The 16,431-nt window shown below is 38.5% G+C and overlaps 1 protein-coding gene and 1 pseudogene across 49 annotated transcripts in view; both read left to right on the top strand.

The window, feature by feature from the left end:
* Positions 1–16,431, top strand: part of LOC307184329 (teneurin-2-like) — a 2,867,364-nt gene that overhangs the window by 206,894 nt on the left and 2,644,039 nt on the right. The window lies entirely within an intron of this gene.
* On the top strand, positions 8,989–10,904 carry LOC307184900 (pre-B-cell leukemia transcription factor 2-like; annotated as a pseudogene). Its single transcript has 3 exons — positions 8,989–9,103; positions 9,605–9,739; positions 9,865–10,904. The product of its transcript is annotated as a pre-B-cell leukemia transcription factor 2-like (transcript).

Genomic DNA, 16,431 nt, shown 5'->3' on the forward strand with positions numbered 1-16,431 from the left:
TGCTCTTATACTTCTTATAGTGGACATTTACTCTTTTTGTTTGTTTTATTTTGTTTTTTGTTGCTACCATTCATTCCCACTTATTTTTATCAAAGCTCCTTCCCAACTCTTACTCCATACAAATTGAGAGCTATGAATCCTACCTGTGTCTCCAGGAGTGGTATTCTGCTTAGGGCTGGCCGTTCAGACAATTACGTTACAGAAGCCATTGATTCAGGGATAGCACGTGATCCAAGAAGAGCAAATGCAACAGTTGTACAGATAAGAGAGAAGAAACAGCCTGTGGCATCTGGCTTCCTTTCCTTAGCATAATGCTTTATTCATGCTATGGAGCCTGAGGTGATAATAGGCTGGAGATGGAAGGGCAACTCTGTTGCTATGGAATGAAGACAGAGGAAACAAAGTTAAACAATGAAAGAAAGTAAAATTCCACCCCAGTGACATTGCTTGAAGTTCTGGCTCAAGCTGTACATGAGGCTGCCATTTGACATTTATCTGAGCCAATAAATTCCTCTTTGTTTTTCTTTAAGCCAATTTTAATTAAATTTCTATAACCCACAATACAAACATTCTTAAGTGATATTTCCTTCTATTTTTTTTTTTTTTTTTAGTGGATAGTGATTTCCCACTCATTCTTTTCTGCTCTGTTTTGTTTTCTCCCCCTCCTTTCCCTTTGTGTACCATTTCCCTCCCTCTTTCTTACTTCACAGTTTACTTAAGGAAAATTATGAAAATAGCCTCACATGAACAAAAATTCTTAAAATTATTTATTATGATGTCTTTCTTTGCTTGAGGTGTTACTTGCCTTTTGTATCTGATGTCCCTTCAAGGCCTTTAATTAATTTTTATCATGCTTCTTAAAGGACCTAGCATGGTACCATACATCCCCTATGCACTCAGAGTATTAATTGGAAATAATGATAATGATCAACCTCATGAAACATTTTAAACTCTCTCCTTGTTCACCTGGCAAGCTGTGAACATGGAAGATGGGCAGAGAACGATTCACTAGGAAGCAGAATTAATGAGCAGGGACAATGTCTAATTCTATATATTTTTAATCATGTCTATTACAATTAGCACTCAATTTAAATTAATAACCTTAAGAGCAGAGTTGGTAGTTCCCTTATAAGTCAATGGGTTCTGTCCTAATAGGCAATGAATCATTAGGTCACAACAGTCATATTTTTATTTGTTCTTTTTCCTTCTTTCAGCTTTTCCATAGAAATGCTGAAGAATTCTTTTAAAATACTTTAGAATAATCACCATTTTCCCGTTCCTTCATGTCTTTAAAAAGCAGATCACATACTGGATTCTCTTCTAGGGCATTTCTTAAGGATTTATAAAGCCATTTTCATATAACCTTGACTAACCATCCTCATTTTTATTCTGAGAGACTTCTCACCTCTCTGAGTTGCTATTTCACTTGCAGAACTGTGAGCTGGGAAGAACCCGACATGGTGAAAACAAATGTGCACGTTCTGGACATGGCATACAGACCTTTCCAGGATCAGTCTGATGGCTCAGAGTGGGGATCAACTAAATCCTTTGTTTTTCCCTTTTCTCTTCCAGTCTTTGGCAATGTGTATAAACACACATGAGGGTTAAAAGTAATTACAGAGGGCTTCCCTGGTGGTGCAGTGCTTGAGAGTCTGCCTGCCGATGCAGGGGACACGGGTTCGTGCCCCGGTCCGGGAAGATCCCACATGCCGTGGAGCGGCTGGGCCCGTGAGCCATGGCCGCTGAGCCTGCGTGTCCGCAGCCTGTGCTCCGCAACGGGAGAGGCCACAACAGTGAGAGGCCCGTGTACCGCAAAACAAACAAACAAAAAGTAATTACAGAGCTTGCCTTCTCTTTCAGTGGCTTGTCACCAGGAGATCAGGGGAGATTATATATATTCTTTGGATGTTCTTAAATTCTACTTTGGATGTTAATTTTCCACACCCCTTTTCCCTGGGCCAGTTCCACTGATGCAAACTACTCAGTATAATTAAGACTTCTTCTCCACTATATGACAAATTTATGCTTGTTTAAAAAAAATCACATAGATACATATATGGATAGAAAAAGACTGGAATGAAATATGCCAAATAATATATTTGGTTTCTCAGAATGCTAAGCTGGGTGATAGTTTGTTTTTTGTTTTTTTAATAAATTTATTTTTGGCTGCGTTTGGTCTTCTTTGCTGCTTGTGGGCTTTCTGTAGTTGCAGCGAGCAGGGGCTACTCTTCGTTGTGGTGTGTGGGCTTCTCACTGCGTGGGCTTTCTTTAGTTGCAGCGAGCAGGGGCTACTCTTCGTTGTGGTGTGTGGGCTTCTCACTGCGGTGGCTTCTCTTGTTGCGGAGCATGGGCTCTAGACGTGCGGGCTTCAGTAGTTGTGGCACATAGGCTTAGTTGCTCTGCGGCATGTGGGATCTTCCTGGACCAGGGCTCGAACCCATGTGCCCTGCATTGGCAGGCGGATTCTTAACCACTGCGCCACCAGGGAAGCCCAATAGTTAATTTTTTAAAATTTACTTTCTACTTTTCTACGTGTCTACATTTAATAAACTTATGTTAGTTTTTCATAATAATCAAATAATAAGTAAAAAGAAAACATTTTTCATTCTAATTCCCTGATATTTTTTCTTTTGTGTCCAAAGATTTCTAAGTGATCATGCCCATCACATTGTATACAGACAGTTTCCCTGAATTAACTACAAGAGTAGTTCAGAGAAAGATTATTCAGTTTAAAATCGTAATTTCATTGCTGCCTGCTAAGGCTATGGCATAATTTTTTCTTTAGTTAAATAACATTTTCTTCTTATCAAATGTAGTTGGTGGGCTATTTGTTTCTGTAGAATAGGCATTGGACATGGCATAAAAAGAGTAAGGCATAGAAACACAGTAAGAATTTTGGAGTGTCTGGGAGCTTCCTAAAAGTGAATGGATGTGACTGCACTTCCCTAGGAGGCTGAGAAGTGGAAGATGGGCAAGAGAAGGTCTGAGATTTCCTAAGGAAATGTGGAATAGAGACTCCACCCACTTTCTTCTTAGTTGAAATGCACTAAGGAGAAAATAGCATAAGATCCTTGTCTATTAAGAAGATGGGGAAAAGTAAAAGTAGAATTCAAGTGAACTGATTTCCTTGTTCAATTTCTTTTTAAAAAAATAAGTACGTAGGTACTTCCTCTCTGCAGTGAATTTTAAAATGTGTAATTCAATACAAGCTAATTAACGTGCAGAGAGGCATGATATAAAATTGATTTATATATACATATATTATGTCTTTAAACTGCTTTGCTAAGGTGAGTCTTCTAGTGAATCTTGTGCTTGCTGAAAACAGTTGAAGTCTTGACTGGTGCTGGGATAAGGCTCATTTAGGTTCACCAATGTGACATGATAGAATATTTTATAATTTTGCTTTTTTGAACAATTTTTGTTGGTTAATAGTGCTACCCACAGAAGAAGATATAACATGATGAAAAATCCCTGAAAACTCTGTATTCAAAAAGCAAACATATGAATCTTGTTTGAAGGTTTTTTAACCTTTGACATTTATAACGGATTTGATAAAGTTGATTGCTTTTTTTTTTTCAGCTATAAGGGAAAATGACTCCCAGCTTCATGGTTCCAGAAAATGGAATCTAAGCCAATGAAAGTAAGAAAGCTCTATATAGGATAGTAATACATTATGACAAGGCTCTCTGAAAAAGAGCCTTTTCATTTACAGTAAGATATATTGACACTCTACTTTAATCCTTGGGATACACATACAAAGTCACTGTAAGACGCTTTAGGCATATGTAAGGCTAACTCCTATGTTTTTAAGTTCTTGTTACTACAGTAATGAACTTCAAATACATCAGATAGAAAAGATCAGTCACGAGCTTACACACTTAGAAGTATCTCTGCTAGGAGCGCAGACTGGACTTGTAGGGATACTTTATTACTGGTCTGTAGGGGGAATCTCCTCTGAAATAGGATGAAATGTTAGACTCTTCTTTCTTTTATGTATTAAGGTAAAGGAACAATTTTAGTGAACTATGTAGTAAGTGACTATTCCCTACTGGTCACAGAAATTTAAACATTCCTGTGCCAGTGGTCTTGGCCGCTTTGAACTTTTAGTTTCTTGAAAATTGATGCATTCACACATTATGCCATTAAACAATTTTGTTTACCTTGCTCCTGAGATAAAAAGAACAGCCCCGTATTATACAAAATGCCTTTAAATGGAGTAGTAGTAGCAAGAAGAGCTATTACTATTCAGGACTGTTCTGGAGTTTTTTGTTTTTCTCTGAAAAATACGTCAGTGATTAATTATGTGTTAATTTTCATCGTATTAAGAACAATCAGATCACTCAAAGTACCTACTATACACGGCACTGATTCTGTTGTAGGAGAAGGAAAAACACCTTCCTTTGTGATACAATGCACTTTTACTTTATGAATATTGTTAGCAAAGAATGAAAAACAGGAAAAAGAATATAAACCTTCCATTTGAGCTTTTAAAGGATTTCTGAGCCCCAATTATTTATTTTTTTTCCTGATGCATCAATCAGGAAGTGTGATTATAATTCAGAAAGAATTATTCACTCAACTGTATACACAAGTAAGAGGTTTGACTGGGCTACTGGCTTTGAGGTTCAAGTGGCATTTACAAAATCAAAATCACAAGACAGGGCTTCCCTGGTGGCGTAGTGGTTGAGAGTCCGCCTGCCGATGCAGGGGACAGGGGTTCGTGACCCGGTCCGGGAAGATCCCACATGCTGTGGAGCTGCTGGGCCCGTGAGCCGTGGCCGCTGAGCCTGCGCGTCCGGAGCCTGTGCTCCGCAACGGGAGAGGCCACAACAGTGAGAGGCCCGTGTACCGTAAAAAAAAAAAAAAAAATCACAAGACAGAACAAGGTTACCATTATGGAGGCACTGAGACTCAGACAAGTGCCCTCGGGGAGTTAATATGGTTAAGGTTATCCATGTTAAGCAACATCTTATAAAACATTCTATCTTGAGTATTACTTCTATTTACAAGAATGGGCTAATTCATTCATGTCAAACGTGGCTTTTGGGTATTCAGTTTTTTTTAATGTCACCAAAATTATCTCAGAGGAGCAGCTCTGATGGGTCAATCATTGCAGATGGTAAATGCTTTGTTAATTATACAGAAATTTAGAAACAATTGTAGAATGTCTTGCCTCAGGAGAAATTTCTCTCTTCCTGTTTGAGAGCCGTTTCTCCCAATCGAATTAATTTTGTGTTTGTGAACAGATAAGAATCTCAGCCACGTGGTAGAAATAACTCCTTGCTCCTTGCTCAAATACGCAAGTGTAAATAAGCAAAGGATATCACAAATAAACAATGCCATTCTTTTTAAATAATGCAGTCTGTGTAATTAGGAGTATGCAATTACAACAGTGTACAGCTCTCAGTGTAACAATTAGGTTTTCAGTAAAATGTAATTTGTTCCAATGTAAATGTTTTTCCTCAATTCAGAAGATTCCCTTGAGTTGTTTCAATAAGCGTATTTCTGCAAAGACATGCAGTAGTGCACTATGTTCCAATATACAAATCAAAGAGGACAACTATATTATAATAAGCTACTGAAATTTTTGAAGTATGGGTTACCAGTGTTGTTTTGAGATAGGAAAGTTGGGGCGATCACTTTCTGGGAACTGTTGACATACAAGAATGCCTGTGCGGTAGATATAAAATATAGATGATAAAATTACTATATATATAAAAATTATTATATGTATATATATACTATATATATATAAAATTAGTATATATATGTGTATATATATTCCTTTTTATGGAAGTCACAGGTATGTATATATACCTCTTTGTGATGTGACTTCCATAAAAAGGTAGAGTCTTGAATCTGGGCTGGCCTTGTAACTTGCTCTGACCACTCTGGTGTAAATGATGGTATTTGACTTTTGAGGCTACGTTTTAAGAGACCTTGGAATGTGGTCCTGAGGTCGCCATGCAAAGAAGCTAGACTAGCTTATGGAGGAGGAGAGGCAGGTGGAGAAGAGGACCCCAGTGACAGCCCACAGCAACTGGCGAACATGTGAATGAGGTCTCTTGGGTCTTCTAGCCTCGCTGACCCCTAGCTGAATCCTGAGAGCTGAGTAAGCTCAGGTGAAATATGCAGGTGAACTGTCCAGTCAACAAATAGAATTGAGAGAAGTAGCTAATTATTGTTGTCTTAGCTTCTAAATTCTATAGTGGTTCTATGCAGCAAGGCCAATTGAAATAGTTGAGTTTTCTCTTATCACAGTGTTTGGTGCCACTGTTTAACTGACTTTGTTTTCCCAGTCAGTTAGGAACTTATAAAGTTTACATACGGAATTGTGAAACACCATCACATTTTTAGTAGAAAGAAAAATGACTGAGAAAAACAGAACCTTGGTACAGTAACATTCAAAGTAAATTAGAGACTAGAGATCATCTAGTTCAATAGACTGAAAAGCGTACTTTTTGGATTACTAAAACAGGGAGGATGAAGATATTCTTTAGGGCTATTCCAGTGGGTATGATGGAGGAAGATGGTCTGGATTTCTCATGCCAGGTTCAACCATACCAGCTCTATTTTTATTTGTTGTATTCCCATGTGCAGAAGTAATTCTCTGAGATAAAAAAATGTAAAACCACTGCAGTCCAGCTCTCAGACTTTCCAGAGGAACACGTTAAGGCCCAGAAAGAAGACGTAATCAGTGTGAAAATTTACCCTCAGTATGACAAAATACTTCATAATAATGATGTTAATTTGTTTGTTTGATTGTGAAGGGCCTTTTATATCACGTGTAGTAGGAGGACTAGAGAAGATTTTAAGCAGGGGAGGATACAAAAAAGTACCTTTAGAAAGATCCTTCTGGCTGATCTGTGGAATTGTAATTTCTTAACATGCAAAATTAGAAATAAAGAGATCACTTAGGAAGCAGGAAACTTTCAGTCATTTTGCATAGTTTCACCAATTTAAAAAAGTGAGAAGTAAAAGAAAAGTGAGGTTTGGAAGCAGAAGCCCTGAGTTTAAATCCTGACATAGGGTATGGCTTCTACCATACACCCTAGGTCCATTATGTATTTTCTGAGATCCTCAGTGTTTTCACTTGTGAAATGAACATTATAATTCAAGCTTAACAGGAATAAAAAGATTAAATGGGGGAAACATGGTGGTGTATTGTAAACTATAATGCATTAACTAAATATGAGTTACATGATTGAAACCGATAATTTTCATTTTAAGCTGCTATAGTGACATCTTTTTAACCCCCAAATCCTATGAATTTAAGTTTTATATTTAGCATTACAGAGACTCTACTAACTTATATCTGATCGGTTCTCACTACACTACAACACTAAACTGGAAAAGCACACAATAAATGGAAAATATCCCAGTAAGAGGAAAAATCCTTGAAATCAGTTATCATGTTTATTTGAAAACTATTTGTTCCAGTTGTCTATTGCCATGTGCAAATCACTCCAAAATTCAATGTCATAAAAAACAACTAATTATGCTCATGGATTCTGTGCGTCAGGGGTTTGGACAAGATACAGTGAGAATGGCCTGTCTTTGCCATATGATGTCTGAGACCTCAGCTGGGGAGATTCAAATGACTGAAGGCTAGAATTATGGGGAGGTTTTTAAACTCACATTTCTGAGGCTTGGACTGGGAAGATTGAAAGGCTGCGCACAGCTGGGCTTATTGGCAGCCTTCATGGAGCCTCTCCATGTGCCCTGGGCTTCTCTCACTATGGCTATCTTGAGGTAGTCAAACTTCTTACTTGCAACAAGAACAGGTGTTCTCACAAACAAAACAGCAGGTGCATGGACATTTGTCACTTAGCCTCAGAAATTACATAGGGTCACTGCCACTGTACCATATTGATCAAAGCAGACCCAGGGCAATCGAGAGATTCAAGGAGAGGAGAAAAAGACCTCACTTTTAATGGGAGGCATTCAGGGACATGTTTTAAAATCTCCACACTGTTTCACGGATGGAACTTAAGAGGTACATTTTTTAAGTAAAATATATGCTGATCAAACCATATATTATCCACATGAAAGTCATTGAAAAGAAAATAAGGATTTCCTTTGAACTTTAGTTTTTGTTTTTCTGATGAATTTTTCCCAGTGTTCCTCAATAAAATTGAGGTAGAGCAAAAAATTCAGTCCCCTGCAACACTGAGTAGGTCTGATCTTGCAAATTTATGTAAATTTTATTTTATAGTAATAATAATGCTTTCAATAATGATTGAGATAATTACAGATATTATTAAATAACAACAGTTCAAAGTGGTATACAAATCCATTTACATATATTACAAGCTCACAACTTTAAGATGTACATACTCTTATTATACCCATTTTAGAAATAAACAAACTAATGAGGTTAGATGTTAAGAAATTTTTCCAACTTTTCTGTGTAATAAATAAAAATTTAAAATAATAGGTAATAAAATTTTAAATATCATTTTATAAACTTCAAAAAATGCATATTAAAAAGCAAAACAATAAACCCTCTTTAAACTAAAGTTAGAGCCACATGCACAGGGAATGTGAAAGTTCCTGGTAGAGGCAGCTAAACCAGACTGAAGAAATAAGAAGTTCCCTAGAGGGAATGGCATCTGAACTTAACCTTAAAGAGTAAGTAGTATTCATCTGGACAGCAGAGTAGACCATTCTGGTTTAAGAATGTAAATTAAGGGAGTGGTGAGAGACCTTGCTGGAGAGGTAGGCAAGAGTTAAATAACCGAGGAACTTACTTGTCGCATTATATGTATTAGCTTTTATTTTCTAGTTAATGGGTGTAGTGCCCAAACATGGTAGTTTGTCTTGGACATCCTAGTCTGCCTATTGTTCCAGAACAATTAGTAACTGTGCCCCTTTCACTCACAAAATGTTCTAATTTCCTGTGGAAACAGAAGAATGGTGTGGCCCCTCTACCAGTCATCAATATTCTTTACAAAGAGGAAAGACATTTTTGATTTATGATTTAGAGAGATGATTTGCAAGGCCCTGGAAAGAGTGAAATTGATCAAGAAAGTTTTAGGGTTGACTGCAGAGATTCATGGGAGAAATTTTGAGATACTGAATTGTAATAGGAATAAGATGAAAGGTACAGATTGTAGATACCTAACCACATTTGTTGACTGGCTAGATGTAAAGAATGAAGGAGAGGAAAGAGGCAGCCCTGTCTCCTAGATGTTTTATGTAGGTGACTAGGTGGTTGTTAGATCTGAAATTGAGGTAGAGAACATCTTCCCTGTCATCTGTTTTGGGTTTATTATTGGTGATGGGTTTGGAGTGAGTGATAAAACCCATCTTAAAGGATATATACTTTGTATGAATAAAATGAGACTTCTTGGATTTTATATAGAAATTAATGCTAAAAATAAAATAGAACAAGTATAAGAAATGAGGTAGATTTGATACGGTACAAAGAAAGCAGCTTTATTCTTCTTTCCCACTATATTCTCTGACCTGAAATTTCAGGTTGGTCCTCAAAACTTTCCCAGTAATTTCCAAGGTTTCGACAAACGTCCTCATTAAAAATGCCCAGTCCACACACAGCTGCGCTTGGGCGTCCTTTCTCTCTCTGACTCCATTTTCTCCACAGCCGGGGGCCGGGGTCTCCTGTGGGGTGCCCAGCAGTACCCCAGATCTCCCTTCAGGGCCAGGATGAACCCCGGGGAGAGCTGGGAGCGGGGGAGATGGGCGGGGATTGGGACGGAGGAAGAAGCACACCCAGCGAGTTTGGGAGGGAAGTAACCAGGTGGGGTCGGGGGCAGGGGCTTGGATTGGTGGGTGGGGAGCCTGGGGGCCCTGGCGAACCTCTGGGCGGCGGAGACCCTGGTGGGGGTAGCGGGATGTGAGGAGGTCGCGGGGACATTCTGCAGCAGGTAGGGACCATCACCGACCAGAGCCTGGACGAGCGAGGCCCAGGCCAAGAAACACGTCCTAAACTGCCACCAAATGAAGCCTGCTCTCATTAACGTCCTTCGTGAAATTGAGGAGAAAACCGCCCTCAGCATTCGAAACTCCCAAGAGGAAGAGCCTGTGGACCTACAGCTGATGCACTTGGACACCATGCTTCTGGCAGAGGTTGTGGCCGACCCCGAGAAAGGGGATGGCTCAGGGTCAGCAGCTGCCACCACTGCAGCCTCCTGGGGAGGTGTGTCCCCTAACAACCCCATCGAACACTTGGACTATCGCAGCAAACTTGCCCAGGTCCGCCACATGTACCACTCGGAGCTGGAGAAGTATGAGAAGGCACGAAGCAAGTTCACAGCCCACGTCCTGAAACTGCTGAGGGAGCAAAGCCGCACGCAGTTCATAGCACCCAAGGAGACGGAGCACATGGTGAGCGTCATCCGCCGGAAGTTCAGCGCCATCCAGAGGCAACTCAAGCAGAGCCCCTGCAAGGCGGCGATGATCCTGCATTCTGGTTCCTGGATGCCGGACGAAAAAACCGTAACTTCAGCAAACAGGCCACTGAGGTCCCAAATGAGTGTTTCTACTCCCACCTGAGTAACTCATATCCTAGTGACGAGGCTAAGGAGGAGCTTGCCAAGAAGTGTGGAATCACTGCCTCTCAGGCCTCCAACTGGTTTGGCAACAAGCAGATGCGCTATAAGAAAAATACTGGAAAGTTCCAAGAGGAGGCAAACATCTAGGCCATCAAGACCGCTGGTGAAGCCATCTGGTCCTGGGCTTTTGTTTGTTGGAAGATTTTAAATCACAGTTTCAATTTCATTACTTGTGATTGGTCTGTTCATATTTTCTTTTTCTTCCTGGTTCAGTCTTGGAAGGTTATACCTTTCTAAGAATTTGTCCATTTCTTCCAGGTTGTCCATTTTATTGGCATAGAGTTGCTTGTAATAGTCTCTTAGGATGCTTTGTATTTCTGCGGTGTCTGTGGTAACTTCTCCTTTTTCACTTCTAATTTTATTGATTTGAGTCCTCTCCCTCTTTTTCTTGATGAGTCTGGCTAATGGTTTATCAATTTTGTTTATCTTCTCAAAGAAGCAGCTTTTAGTTTTATTGATCTTTGCTATTGTTTTCTTTGTTTATATTTCATTTATTTCTGCTCTGATCTTTATGATTTCTTTCCTTCTGCTAACTTTGGGCTTTCTTTGTTCTTCTTTCTCTAGTTCCTTTAGGTGTAAAGTTAAATTGTTTATTTGAGATTTTTCTTGTTTCTTGAGGTAGGTAGCTATAAACTTTCCTCTTAGAACTGCTTTTGCTGCACCCCATAGGTTTTGGATCATCGTGTTTTCATTGTCATTTGTCTCTAGGTATTTTTTGATTTCCTCTTTGATTTCTTCAGTGATCTCTTGGTTATTTAGTAATGTATTGTTTAGCCTCCATGTGTCTGTGTTTTTTAAGTTTTTTTCCCTGTAATTGATTTCTAATCTCATAGCATTGTGGTCAGAAAAGGTGCTTGATATGATTTCAATTCTCTTAAATTTACTGAGGCTTGATTTGTGACCCAAGATGTGATATATCCTGGAGAATGTTCCATGCGCACTTAGGAAGAAAGTGTAATCTGCTGTTTTTGGATGGAATGTCCTATAAATATCAATTAAATCTATCTGATCTATTGTGTCATTTAAAGCTTGTGTTTCCTTATTAATTTTCTGTTTGGCTGATCTGTCCATTGGTGTAAGTGAGGTGTTAAAGTCCCCCCTATTATTGTGTTACTGTTTTAGAACTGTTAGCAGTTGCCTTACGTACTAAGGTGCTCCTATGTTGGGTGCATATATATTTATAATTGTTATATCTTCTTCTTGGATTGATCCCTTGATCATTATGTAGTGTCCTTCCTTATCTCTTGTAACATTCTTTATTTTAAAGTCTATTTTATCTGATATGAGTATTGCTACTCCAGCTTTCTTTTGATTTCCATTTGCATGGAATATCTGTTTCCATCCCCTCACTTTCAGTCTGTATGTGTCTCAAGGTCTGAAGTGGGTCTCTTGTAGACAGCATATATATGGGTCTTGTTTTTGTATCCATTCAGCAAGCCTGTGTCTTTTGGTTGGAGCATTTATTCCATTAAAGTTTAAGGTAATTATTGATATGTATGTTCCTATGCCCATTTTCTTAATTGTTTTGGGTTTGTTTTTGTAGGTCCTTTTCTTCTCTTGTGTTTCCACTTAGAGAATTTCCTTTAGCATCTGTTGTAGAGCTGGTTTGGTGGTGCTGAATTCTCTTAACTTCTGCTCATCTGTAAAGCTTTTGATTTCTCCATCGAATCTGAATGAGGTCCTTGCTGGGTAGAGTAATCTTGGTTGTAGTTTCTTCCCTTTCATCACTTTAAGTATATCATGCCACTCCCTTCTGGCTTGTAGAGTTTCTGCTGAGAAATCAGCTGTTAACCTTATGGGAGTTCCCTTGTATGTTATTTGTCATTTTTCCCTTGCTGCTTTCAATAATTTTTCTTTGTCTTTAATTTTTGCCAATTTGATTACCATGTGTCTCGGCATGTTTCTCCTTGGGTTTATCCTATATAGGAGTCTCGGCAATTCCTGGACTTGGGTGGCTATTTCCTTTCCCATGTTAGGGAAGTTTTTGACTATAATCTCTTCAAATATTTTCTTGGGTTGTTTCTCTCTCTCTTCTCCTTCTGGGACCCCTGTAATGTGAATGTTGTGTTTAATGTTGTCCCAGAGGTCTCTTAGGCTGTCTTCATTTCTTTTCATTCTTTTTTCTTTATTCTGTTCCACAGCAGTGAATTCCACCATTCTGTCTTCCAGGTCACTTATCCATTCTTCTGCCTCAGTTATTCTGCTATTGATTCCTTCTAGTGTATTTTTCATTTCAGTTATTGTATTGTTTATCTCTGTTTGTTCTTTAATTCTTCTAGATCTTTGTTAAATATTTCTTGCATCTTCTCAATCTTTGCCTCCATTCTTCTTCCGAGGTCCTGGATCATCTTCACTATTGTTATTCTGAATTCTTTTTCTGGAAGATTGCCTATGTCCATTTCATTTAGTTGTTTTTTGGGGGTTTTATCTTGTTCCTTCATCTGGTACATAGCCCTCTGCCTTTTCATCTTGTCTATCTTTCTGTGAATGTGGTTTTTGTTACACAGGCTGCAGGATTGTAGTCCTTCTTGCTTCTTCTGTCTGCCCTCTGGTCGCTGAGGCTATCTCCAGACAGCTTTATTACCTCAAAGGCATCTCATCTTAAACCAGTAGCATCGCTTGGTGGAAAAAAAAAGTCCAGATCATAGTTTCATAGTGTTAATACTCATCCAACTTAAATTTCCTCTGTACCGGGTTGGGCCAACTTATACTCAAAGTCTGCAGTGAGCTGGCTGAGCTAACGGTGAGAATGGGAAAAGGGACTGGGGGCACCCTTAATTTCTCTCCTCTTCCCCCAACTTATTCTTCTTCACATCTTCCTCTACTATGCTGATTCTTGGTCCTCCAGGGATGGGCAGAAGAGCAAAGTGAAATTAGGGCAGACAAAGTGTTGCATGAGAGAATTGTAAGTTTTACCAGGGTTCTCTGGATGAAGAATACTTCTACATTATGGAATCTTTTGTCGTTTGGAGTACTTTTGCAGGTTCCCTGGAGCTTACCACCTCTAGCGTTCTGTAAGTATAGTTTGCTGATAAAGGCAGTGCTCCCTCTGTCTGCTTAGACCTCCCCTCAGTGCCTACTTTCCAGTAGAGTCTTCACAGTTACATGAAACCCATTTGAGTAAAGCCCATTTTAAGACTCCCTAACGAAGACATGAGGGACAAAACATCTTGTCTACCATGGTGGGAATGTGACTCATTCCTATAAGAGGATGCTATCTTCATTCTGCTACCACATGTCTCTCTAGCCAGCCTCACTCTTATAGAATTTTTCTGGCCTGAGCCCCTATATTCCTCAAAGTCTAGAGGAATCTCATAATCTCTGAGTGTGGTTCCTTGAAGTCCTTCTGTTTGATTAGAGAAGGACATGGAGGAAGGCAGAGAAGATGCCCTAGTCTTCCAATATGTCCCTCCTTAAAAGAATTCTCTACAGTCTGCTTGATGGATTTCCTACCTTCCCCTCATACATTCTTCACCTAAGTAATGAGCCCATGGCTGCTAGTCTGGTTTCTTTATTTCTTAGCATATCTTGCGTAGATATCTGATCTGGAATCTATTTTTTTCTGTTTTTTTGAGTCTAAGCCTAAAAACCTTTAAGACAATAAGGAAATTTGCATTTAATAGTCAGATATATTTCCTAATGTGTCAATTGTATAGGCTACTGAACTAAAATAATAAACATAAACTAAATTATATTTAAGAATAAGAAAAAAGATGAAAAATATTTTAAAAATATTTAAACATATTTTTATTAAGTGTAAAAACTATTTTATCACAGTAAAAAATATTAATACCTTCTTACTGAATATAACATGATTGATTTTTTAAAAAATATTTTGAAAATCTGAATATAGTCTCCATGTTACAGTGACCAAATATCTGGATTTTAAGTTCAGTTTATTTTTATAGGTGATATTAATGACTTTTGTGACTGAAAGATAGTAACTCTCAATAGTACACAGGTATAAGGAGAAGTACATGATTTGTTTTGTTTACTATATTACTCAATCATGATGCATACTTTTTAATCACATCTACTAATTATGGAACGATTTTTATTGAATTTTTATCTGTAACATTTCTATGTTTGGTTATATAGCTCAGTTTTTCTCAAACAAATTGGAAAGGCTTATAATTCAGTGTATTTTAACACGTGGGTTCAAGATATGCTGAAACTTTTTCTTGAGCATAGATTAGAAAATTCTGTTTCCATTTTTAGTGTGCACATATGAAAGTTGATTTGGTAACAAAATCACAAAATGATCAAAACACTTCCAAGCATTCGTTTTCTAAATACTTTTTCCTTGTATACGTTTTTTTAATAATGGTGATTTTCTCACTCCCTGTTAAAGCAGAAAGTGACTCAAAGGGAAAGATTAAGTGGTCATTTTTCAAAATTATTTTATAAGCTGCATAGTTTTGACAGCCAGCCATCATAAAAAAAATAAATGGTTTTCTCTCTTTAAAAAAAAAAAAAATATATATATATATATATATATATATATTTATTTATTTATTTATTTATTTATTTTTGGCTGTGTTGGGTCTTCGTTTCTGTGCGAGGGCTTTCTCTAGTTGCGGCGAGCGGGGGCCACTCTTCATCGCGGTGCATGGGCCTCTCTTGTTGCGGAGCACAGGCTCCATACGTGCAGGCTCAGTATTTGTGGCTCACTGGTCCAGTTGCTCCGCGGCATGTGGGATCTTCCCAGACCAGGGCTCGAACCCGTGTCCCCTGCACTGGCAGGCAGATTCTCAACCACTGCACCACCAGGGAAGCCCTTGTCTCTTTTAATAGCTGTTTTTTTAAAAAAAGGTGAATACTTTTTTTCACTCTGCATTTGATTTACCTATTTATTCATTTATTTATTTTTACAGTGAGCTGACCAGTGAACCTCACTTAATACAAAAGATTCTCATAGCTTCTCTGTCATTCAAAGTATGTCTTTGTTATTGTTATTGTTATCCTCCTTGAACTGTCTGTAGCACCTGTTATTATTCTAATTTCAACTTATTTGCTTTAATAGCTTCCCTGCTAAGACTCATTGAATGGATTTCCAAGTGTAGTGATAGCTTTTCAGCTTTACTCCACAGTAGCTCTCTTTTTCTGTCTATCTTGCTCTCAATTCCAGTCCGATAAACTGCTCCATTAGTGGCTGTCCTTGCAGTTAAAATTTTTCTTCCCCACTTAAAGCTTTTTTCCCCTTCACTTACTACTGTTGAGGACATGCTTTTTGGATACATTGTTTCTTTTCTAGCTGCTTTAGTTGTTATTTTTATATGTGAAATGCTAGCTAGCAAATGTATATGTAAACCAAAAAAAGGCTGGAAAAATGTATTTTATTTATTCAGCTGTATAACAAAAATGACTTAGTTTGTCCTAATATGTATTTCTTCATAGTTTCAGCAACATTTTCAATGCATGTGACGACACTATTTGCAAACAAAATAATGCATTTTAATTTGTTGCCAAATCATTTGCCACAAAATATCTCAGTCATTTTTACTGTGTCAGGAAAAACGAATGTTTCCTCAAAGGGAAAATTTTTGTCTTTCATAAGGAAAAGACTTCAGAGGAGACTCTGAATGCTTACTTTAAAAATATCTTGCTGGGCTTCCCTGGTGGCACCGTGGTTGAGAGTCCGCCTGCCGATGCAGGGGACACGGGTTCGTGCCCTGGTCCGGGAGGATCCCACATGCCGCGGAGCGGCTGGGCCCGTGAGCCATGGCCGCTGAGCCTGCGCTTCCGGAGCCTGTGCTCTGCAACGGGAGAGACCACAACAGTGAGAGACCACAACAGTGAGAGGCCCACGTACCGCAAAAAAAAAAAAAAAAAATCTTGCTAATTGTGATGGCTTTAT

This window comes from Stenella coeruleoalba (assembly GCF_951394435.1).
Source record: "Stenella coeruleoalba genome assembly, chromosome: 3".
In the NCBI taxonomy this organism is placed as follows: Eukaryota; Metazoa; Chordata; class Mammalia; order Artiodactyla; family Delphinidae; genus Stenella; species Stenella coeruleoalba.